We start from the raw sequence: 9,923 nt of genomic DNA, 5'->3' as shown, positions 1-9,923 counted from the left end.
TCCTCCTCGGCAGGGCCGGATGAACTAACGAACGCTTCGGAAGCCTTTCTCTTCACCGGAGGATTCTTTGAAGATTCAGCCCTCGGAACTACACCCTTCGTATTCTTCCCTTTAAAAGTTGGAGGGGACCGCAGATGATGCTCCGGCACTAACGAACGTAGAGGAGGAACGTCAAAAGCAACAGCACGAGGCGGAGCCTGCGTACTCCTAATATCATCACGAGGACGAGACGCTGCGCGATCGAAGACTCTTCGGGAACCAGAAGGATTTGTCGAAGGAATCTCTTCCCTAGAAGACGAGGCCTTCGCTCCAGAAGAAACTCGACTCCGATGAACATCATCTTGAGACTCTCTACGCGGAGGAGATCTCGATAGACCAGAACCAGGAGTCTGACAAGTAAGCCGCGGACGGTCAGACATGGCTGCGAAAAGATTAAAATCAAGAACAAGTTACACACATTCAAAAACATTACCAAAGATCAAAAAACCACATCAATAGCAATACACACACGATAACGCAGAAACCCTAAAATTAGCATACATGCTCAAAATTCCATAAAATTCAGACCCTCAAAAACTCAAATACAAGCAAAACAGTGGCTTCATTGATTTAAGATAAAGAACAGGGGCAAACTAGTATGCAAGCATCAAAAGAAGTTCTTCATCACAAACAAGGAACAACAGTAGCAGAGAATTTACAAATCAACACAGCGTAAAACAGTGGAAACAAAGAAAAGAAAAACTTACTGGCAAAAACAGCAGCAGAAGAAACAAACAGTGGAAGCGGGCGTGATTAATTCTAAGGTACATAGAATTTAAGATCACAGGTTCAATGAAGACTGACAGAGAATTTAAGGTCACAGGTTCAATGAAGACAGACAGAGAATTTAAGGGCTGAAAAACAAAGAATGAAAACTGAGAGAATGTTTAGGAAGAATGAAATTAATTTTCTTTCTCTCCTTAATATACCCGAAAGAAAGAGAAGGAAATTAATGGAGGAATGGGAAACGTGCCCGTTACATAAGCAGTTAATGCAAGAATAAAAGACGTGCCCAAGTATCTAGGAGAAGTTATTAGGAGTGAGAAGAATATGCGACGATAGTTTTTCTTCAAGGCACCCATTAGACATTCAAGCCCGAAGAAAAGGGGCAAATTGTGTCCGCATATATCTCACTATCAGACACGTGTATATAAAAAGATACGTGGAAAGCATGCAGGCCAAAACATCAAAACATGATGCGTTACGAAACACCAAATAAACCCCGAGGAGTTACTTTATCGCATCCCCAAAAGAGAAGCTAGGATCAACGGTGGAGAGAAAGTTAGCTGACACGGATGTGACAGGGGCAGAAGACACTTGTCTGACACGAGCAGACCCCTCAACTACCCGCATTAAACACTCTGAGCAGTGTACGTGTCGATCAACCTGTGGAACGAGCGAGGATGCCTCTGCGGGATCAAGGGGCAAACGCAGACCTCTGCGTGATAGACGCAAGGACACAAGAAGATAAGGTTCCAACGGTCATCAGAGATGGGTCCCACATTCTAACCTTATAAATACCCCGTCTCCACCAAGAGGAAGGGGGATCGGAAGAATCAGGAAGGGAAGGAGAGAGAGAGAGTTTGCAAGTGTAAGTTAATCACTTAGAGGAGAGAAACATGTAAACCCAAAAGTCATTCGACTATTCGTGTAACCGTGAAGAATATAGTAAAACAACAAACCCCGTGGACGTAGGCCTTAATGCTGAACCACGTAAACCTTGGTCTTATTTACATTTCAGCACTTTATATTTATTTAGCCCCATGGATCTTTACTTATACGTTTTGTTTTCTTTGCTTGTACTTATATCCCGTGCGCAAACGCCTCGCATGGAGTTGTTAGATGAGGCTATGATAAACCCGAAGGTTTTGAGCCAATGAATCAACACTAGGATATCATCATCACAAATCTCCTTAGATGATGATGATTGATTGTGAGCATTCGGATCCCTTCGTGGTTTGTGTGTTCACAATTCCAAATTGAGTTAAAGGCGATAATTTATTGCAATTTCATTAAGATCGAGGTAACATCTACCGATAAAATCTATGATGTCCAGCAAGATGTACGGATTGAGAATAATTATTATAAAAAGATAACTTTTTTTTGTTACATACAACACCGAAGATTGTGATATTCACTGTACTTGCCAAAAGTTTTCATTTAAAGGTATACAATGCAATCATGCTCTGAGTTTGTTATGTCACAACGGTGTGAACGAACTCCCAGATAAATACATCTTGAGACGGCGGCATAAGGATGTGAAAAGATGTCATACAAAGGTGAAAGTGGGTTTTCGTTGTTGGAGGAATGATGATGCAACTTGAATTGGTTGCAAATTGGGCAGCAGGTATCCCTAAATATCATGATATAGATAATTGGTTGAGCTGTAAAAAAACATAATTTCAACAAGGAATTGTCAAGGCCAAAGAAAGCGGAAAACTAAAAGGAAAACAACTTGAAGAAAATAGAGCGAAAATAATCGATAAAGATGGTCAATGTGGAAAAAGGTGAAAGCAATGTTGTTACTGTATGCAACCCAGTAGGCAAGCCACGACTAGGTCGTACACGTAAGAAAGTAAGCCAACCACATAAAAGACGTGCAAAGAGAAAGGTATTTGCAAAATCAGTTTTCTTATGGCATTCTTCCAAATACAGCAGAAAAGTTATTTTCTAGCTATCTAATTCATACTCTTGGACCTTGGTGACGCCTTTTCATGTTTCTGTTTTTTAAGTGGATTATTTTTGGACTTGTCAAAATGAAAATTTAAGTGGAAAACATCATCTCCACTATGTTTATTGATGGCGAAGTTTAGTTCAGGTTCCACCAAGGTTATGCGCACGATTTCCATTAGTTACTTGCTCTTGATTTCCCATGCCATTACAGCTTCATCGGTGCCGCAAGAGGAGATTAGGCTTCATAAAGTATTGATACGGATTTTCTTTTTCTTTCTAAATCGTCTTCTTTGTTAGCAGTGCTATTTCTAACTAAACGAAAATGAAAAACCAAAAAGAAAGGAGAGAGCGAAACAAACACTAGAGCAAAAATAAGTGCTCTTGTTATGTTTCTCTACTAACATCTAAGGTCAAAATTTTTAAAGTTAAAACCAAAACCCGACTTTTACTTTCAAACGATTTATTCTCGCCTTTTCATTCTTCCACAATTAATCTTGGATTAATCCTTCACACTTTTAATATGTGGGAAATACCAATAGGTCCTAGAAATAACATATTATGAAGAGTTTGGTCCAGTTGACTGTCTGTTTGGTCCATTTTCAAAATATATTTTCCAGTTTGGTTCTAAAAATTATGGTTTGGTCCTATGGTGGCGTCATGGATGATGTAATTGTCATTATGTGATGACAGAAATATCCTTTTGGGACCACATATATACAAAAAAATCAGTAGAAATTATCCCATTCTCAGATTTACTTTCTGTCTCCTCTTTATTTTCAGATCTAGTTTCTCTCCTCTCCATTTTTTTTTCTTTTTCTGCCGCTGCAAAGAAACAATGTTTTTTTTAGGGTTTTGATTTTCAGAGACGATGAATACGATTTGCAGAGATGATGAAGACGATGAATCATATAAAGATGATGCAAACGACGAAGATAAAGATGATGTTGAAGACGTCGAACTCTGTTTGAAGATACTGTTGTTGTTTTGATGATGAAGACGATGGTGTTTTGAAGTTTCTGCTGTTGTGTATGATGAAGAAGAAAAAAACGATGAAGAAAACTAATATAATCTTGAATCTTCATCTCGAATCTCTGTTCTTGATTTTTTTTCGTCTTCTTCATCGTTTTGATGTTTGTTTCTCGTGTTGAAAATGAAGATGATGTTTTTTTCTTTACTGCTCGTGTTGAAGATCTTGTTTTTTTGATGTTTTTTGTGTTGATGATGATCTTTGTTTGCTGCCCTTGTTTAAAGATGATGTTTGTCTGCTGTTGAAGATGAAGACGATGAATTTCATCGAACGTAATGAACTCAAATCAGCTGCATTGTTTTTGATAGGTTTTTATCAGGAGTTCATTTGACGAATGAACCGTGGTTTAATATAGGTTTTTATCAGGATTTCATTTGAAGAATGAACTCTGGTTTCATATAGGTTTTTATCAGAAGTTCATTCTTTCAAATGAACTATGTTTTCCTATAGGTTTTTATCAGGAGTTCATCGAAGAATGAACTCTGGTTTTTGGTATGAGTTTATTTGAAAGAATTAACTCTGTTTTCATATAGGTTTTTATCAGGAGTTTATTTGAAAGAATGAACTCTGACCTTTTGTTTTTAATAACAAAATTTTTATAGAATTTAATGAGGTGTAATGAAGTTCATAGAATTTTTTTTGTAGAATGTTTTGTGTTGTGTTCATTTTACAGATGAACTCTGTTTTCATATAGGTTTTTATCAGCAGTTCATTTCAAAGAATGAACTTTGGATTTTTGTTCTTAATAACATAATTTTTGTAGAATTTAATGAAGTGTAATGAAGTTCTAGAATATAATGAAGTGTAATGAAGTTTATAGAATAAAATTTTTGTAGAATGTTTTGTGTTGCATTCATTTTACAGAATGAACGTTGTTTTTCATATGTGATTTAGTTTGGGTTTATTAGGTGCTCATTTGAAGGAATGAACTCCGGAGTTCTTCAGACAGAATGAACTGTTACAAAAAATAAGTAGGAATTAACACGGAAGGGTACTTTGGTCCATTTAATATTTTTAAATAATTATGGACCAAATGGAAAAGGTGATTTCTGAATGGACCAAACAGACTTGGGAGTTGGGACCACCTAAAACGCGACTAAACGATATTTTTCCCCTTTTAATATTTTCTTGCCAGTGGACCCGTCACGTCATTACCACCTAGTGGTGTAAAGTTTTGGTGCAGAAATGCAGTAGACAAGTAGCAATTTCGGCTAGACTGAATGGTAAGACTAAGACCTAATCAGTTCCACTGCCTAAGCTACTGTTGCATCCTGACAAACAAAAACCAAATGCATTTACTTGAGAAAATAACGTAAATGCTATATGTCCTCCCTTCCACCATCCCCTTCCCCACCTACGTGGTAGGCAGGTATTGGCCAAAACCAATAATAATGGGACCCTCTGCTTCTCCATGGGATCTGATGAAATCAAGGATTTGGATGGTGCCACCTAATGATGGAAAGGAGTGGTGGAAAAGAGTGGTGAAAGTGTAGCAGCTACGAGAAAACAAAAGCGAAAGATGCTTTACAAAATAATAAAGATGATAATAATTCTTTCTTATTTTTTTTGCTGAGAAAATGATAATGTAATTGGTTGGGAAAAATGGTTTAAATATAGATGGGTCAGAGAAAGGATTTTTATTCCCCTTGATTGGAGAAGCTCGAGTCGTTGTCGGCGGGGAACACACACACTCCCTCTCAGTTATGATTTATGACTCTTAGGTCGTGTTTGGCAACCTTGATATCCTAACCTAGGTTGGGTTATCCCTTAAATAACCGTATATTGTGTTTGTGTGGGTGCTTATTCTATGTAAGATAAGAATAGTGTATCCTACCTAAATTTTAGGAGGCTAAAAAGGTGGAGTTTTGGAATTCCATGTAAAATCTGAAATACCTTAATCCTTTCGTGGGTGGGACAATTATTTTTATAACTACTTTTTTTATTTAAATTTTTCTTATGCTTAAAACCATAGGTTTAGTTTTTTATTTCTTTTTTAATTAATTAATCTAACTTGTATACAAGTCTCTTGACAAACAACATAATATATTAACCCAATGTGGAAAACAAACACCATTTAAATTAACCATTCCCATGATAGTTTTGGATAGACCAAGGAATAACCTAATCTGGACAACATTTTTCATATCCAAGCTTCCAAACAGACCCTTAGAGTGCTGCAGAAAAGAAAAAAAAAACGAAGGAAAAACAAATTGCACCAGCCGGGAATCGAACCCGGGTCTGTACCGTGGCAGGGTACTATTCTACCATTAGACCACTGGTGCTGCATGTTCTTCCTTATAAATATTCGTTTTGAAATAAAACTTTTCATGATTGCTAAAGGTTGACGCCAAATTTTTTAGGATTACCATTACATATAAGACAAAAAGGTGAAAACGATCCTGATTGTTGGATCATTCAAATAGTATCCCTGGAAGATTTGACATCAGTCTTTGGCAATCGTGAAACCTACTAGAAGAGACCAGAAATTAGAGACCGTAAGAGGGGCGACATAAAATAGAAATGGTAAAACATACTTACCTGGACGGGCCATGGGTGATCAAGAAGGTCTATGGCCTAGGTTAGCAACCTCCACTGCACCAAGGAGGGGTACTCGCCTAAGATCTTCCCAAGAGGGAGAGTCTACGTCGTAATTTTGCGCGACCCTTGCCCAATTCTTTCAACTAATTCTTGCTAGATAAGTGCCAGACCTATTTGGTAGCATCACTGAAAAATTCTTGCTAGATAGGTGCCAGACCTATTTGGTTGCATCACTGAAATTCAGATAATAATAGGTGCCGGACTTATCTTGCAACATCGCAGCTAACATTTTTATGTTAATTTTCAATGATTGAGATAAAATTTCTACAATAAAAGATATCAATCACTCCTGTTGATATTCCTTTACAGCTGCAGTTCCATCCATAGACTTACAGACAACATTCATGGTAAGCAACAATTTATTGCCTTTCTTCTACCATATGCTAGAAGTAGAGTTCTTTGCTGATCTTGCTTCTGCAATCATTTGGTTATAAACCTGAAGTTTTGCTCACGTTCCTTGCTAAAACCAATGTCCTGTTACTCCAATCAGCAGCTCAAGGGTACAAGAATTTGAAGTGCTTTTGTCCAATCTATTTTTCTTCTATAAATCCAGGGGTAAACCCAGAGAAATCTAATAATCCGTCTCCTTGAAACCGATAGATGAGTACACTTTAGAATCTTCGAAGCCCAAAATTCCTCGTTTGGTAACACAACTCATTGAAGTTAGTTCCACGTAGTGGGAAACACAACTGTACCCAAAATGCTTGGTGCCGTAAGCACTATTTACTAAAGGATGTCGTGTGCTTGCCGTTTATATGCAGCTTACGCCTATTCGATTTGTGATACTTGTTATGTTTGTTGAATTACTATGCTATAGCTAATATGTACAAATTTCTGTTAAGGATTATATGCAGAAATAGGCCTGTTTTGGACCCTCACTTTCGTTTCTAGGCATGTTTTTTTATTTATTGCAAAACTAGGCAAGTTAAACAGATTCCATCCACTTTAACTATCTCGATCAATTTATCGCGTTGACTCGTCAATATCTCGCCAAAATATCATATAGGGAGATCTCATGGATGTGGTAAGATTACTGAAATGTCCTTCACACGTGTATGTCAGTCACACTAGATAAGATGTCCACGTGTCTCTATAAGATGTCCACGTGTTGCTATCTGAGAGCTACTCTGACTAACACGACATCTCGAGGATTAATTGAACGATCATGATAGTTCTTCAATGTTATTATCGACAGCGCGGGAAGGTATAAGGAATAAGAGAAGACAGAGAGAGAAATCGATTCATTTAGTTTCTTCTTCTCTCTTGTTCTTCAGAGAGGGTTTTTAGTAGAGAGATAAATTAGTGAAACAGTATTTTGTTAGTTGAGATTCGAAGAACAAATTGAACATTTCCTGCTGGTGAAGATGACGAGACGGAAGAAGTTTTCTACGGAGAGGTAACAAAAAACCCTAATCCGTTTTTTTAGGTTTCATGGTTGATTTTAACGTTTCAGTGATGAACATATTATGGGTTTTGTTTGTAAGGTTGATTTATTTGGGTTTGTCGGTATTTAGATTTCTAGGGTTTTCTCTGTTTAATGAAGTTAGAATTTGTTCATTAAAATTTTCTGATAATGAGGTTCAAATTTGTTCGAATTTGTTCTGCTCATAATGAAGTTCTACTGATAATTTTCTAGGGTTTCTTAATTTCAAAATTGGGTTCCGCTGATAATGATTAATTGAAATTGATTTCTAGGGTTTTTTTATGGTTTGTGTGATAATTGATTTCTAGAGTTTTTATGGTTCTAGAATTTGTCTGATATGTATTTTGTTGTTCTTAATTGTAGAAAACAATTGGTTCAAGAGGTTATAAATGAGGTTCAACATGACATATTTCCAACCAGATATATTAAGGTGGAGGATCTAATCAACACTGCTATGTGTTTTGAGTTTAAGGGTTTGTCTAGAGAATATATGAGTATAAATCAGTTAATGTCTAGGATTAGTCCTATGTTGAGATTAACCAGTAGGGAGACATTGGACCTTCTATGGTATGTTGATCCATGCCTACCATCAAACATCATTGATGATGAAGAATTTTGGTTTTTCTGGGAAAATGAAACTCAAGATGAACATGGTTGGATTACATTGTATTTGCAAGTGATGCCACTAGATGAGAATGGTGAGATAGATGTATCTCAGGTTACTGCAGATTCACAGCCTCCTCCACCACAGATGACACCCAAAAAGAATGTGACTTCAAAGAAGCCAGTCTCTAAGACTCCACCTAAACCAGTTGGTTCTAGTGGTTCATCACCTAAGACAGTAACAAAGAGATCTAGGGATGGCAAGACAGTTAGAAGAAGTCAAAGAATACCTAGGATGAAGAAGAAGAATCCTACTAAAGTATTCATTGATTTAGCTGGTAGTGAAGATGTTTCTGATGAAGATGTTGATGATGGAGATGTTTATATTCCACAGTTTACTCAACAAACACAAGCTAGTGTAGCTGAGAATAATCCTGTTTTGGAAGCTAGTGTAGCTGAACCTGAAGAATTGACTCAACACAGTAATGCTGGTGGAGCTGAACAAATTAATGACATACCTGGATTTGAGGAATATTTCAATCATGAATTTTGGGTTGAAGCTACAACACAGGCAGAAGTGGTGGAAGATTTGTTTGCAGTTGCCCAAGAGTACAAGAAAAGTGATGAGTATGTCCTGCAATTGAAGAATGTAGAAGAAGATGAATGTAATCCTGATGATGAGTATGTACTAAACAATATATCATACAAAGAAAGTGAAGAGAAAGATATCAAGATTTACAATAAGTTTCTACAAAAAGTTGAGAATGGGTATCTTTCAGATGGTACTGCAAGTGAGAGAAGTGATGATGGTGCAAGTGATGATAAGGATGCTGCAAGTGATGGTGATGATGTTGAAAGTGATGGTGGTGATCCAAACTTTGGGTAGGTGGAGGTTGAGAATAACAAGGAAGGTAATTCATTGCTTCTGTCTTTTTTTAAACTTTATTGGGTTTGATTTTAGATTTGTTTAGTAGTAATGCCCTTGTCTCTGTGTTTTGTAGAGGACCATTATGGGGACTTGGTCTCTGACAGAGAAGAAGAAGGTAAATTGTCACTTGTTTTGTAGTCTTTTGTTTTTCTTATTTTTTGTTTGTTTGTTATGTTTGTTTGAACTCTAACTGAATCATTTGTTTTGGGGAATTTGTATCAGAAACCAACAAGACTGATGGGCTTGAACTTATAGTATTAGAAAGCAACAAGACTGATGGGCCTAAATGTTCAAAGCCTCATGATAACACACAGTTTGAGGAAGACCATGCACAACATTTTAAGGAGGAGGAAGCTGAGGAGATGTTCCCTGAGGGAGTTACCTTTCAACAAGTGGATCCTCATAGCCTAGTGAAGGGAAGCAAGTTTGTCAACAAGAAAGCATTCAAGAAGCGTTTAAAAGCTATACTGGGTGAATGGTTTAGTTCCTCTTGGTATAATGGTGTGTAGGAATGAAACCATTGAGAACTAGAAGATATTTCTCAAAGACTTGAAAGCTATAATGGGTGAAGACTTGCATTTCACCATTATATAGAAGGGGATTAGTGAAGCTTGTGACAAATACTTCTGCTT

At 37.1% G+C, this 9,923-nt stretch overlaps 1 non-coding gene and 1 pseudogene across 1 annotated transcript; one reads left to right on the top strand and one right to left on the bottom strand.

The window, feature by feature from the left end:
• Positions 1-5,950: 5,950 nt before the first annotated feature.
• TRNAG-GCC lies at positions 5,951-6,021 on the bottom strand. Its single transcript has one exon. It is a non-coding gene; the product is annotated as a tRNA-Gly (tRNA).
• A 248-nt stretch (positions 6,022-6,269) lies between these two features.
• Positions 6,270-6,396, top strand: LOC113338155 (annotated as a pseudogene).
• The last annotated feature ends 3,527 nt before the right edge of the window (positions 6,397-9,923 follow it).

The sequence above is a fragment of the Papaver somniferum genome, unplaced genomic scaffold, assembly GCF_003573695.1.
Source record: "Papaver somniferum cultivar HN1 unplaced genomic scaffold, ASM357369v1 unplaced-scaffold_18, whole genome shotgun sequence".
Taxonomy (NCBI): Eukaryota; Viridiplantae; Streptophyta; class Magnoliopsida; order Ranunculales; family Papaveraceae; genus Papaver; species Papaver somniferum.
This window is presented reverse-complemented; position numbering and strand designations above follow the sequence as displayed.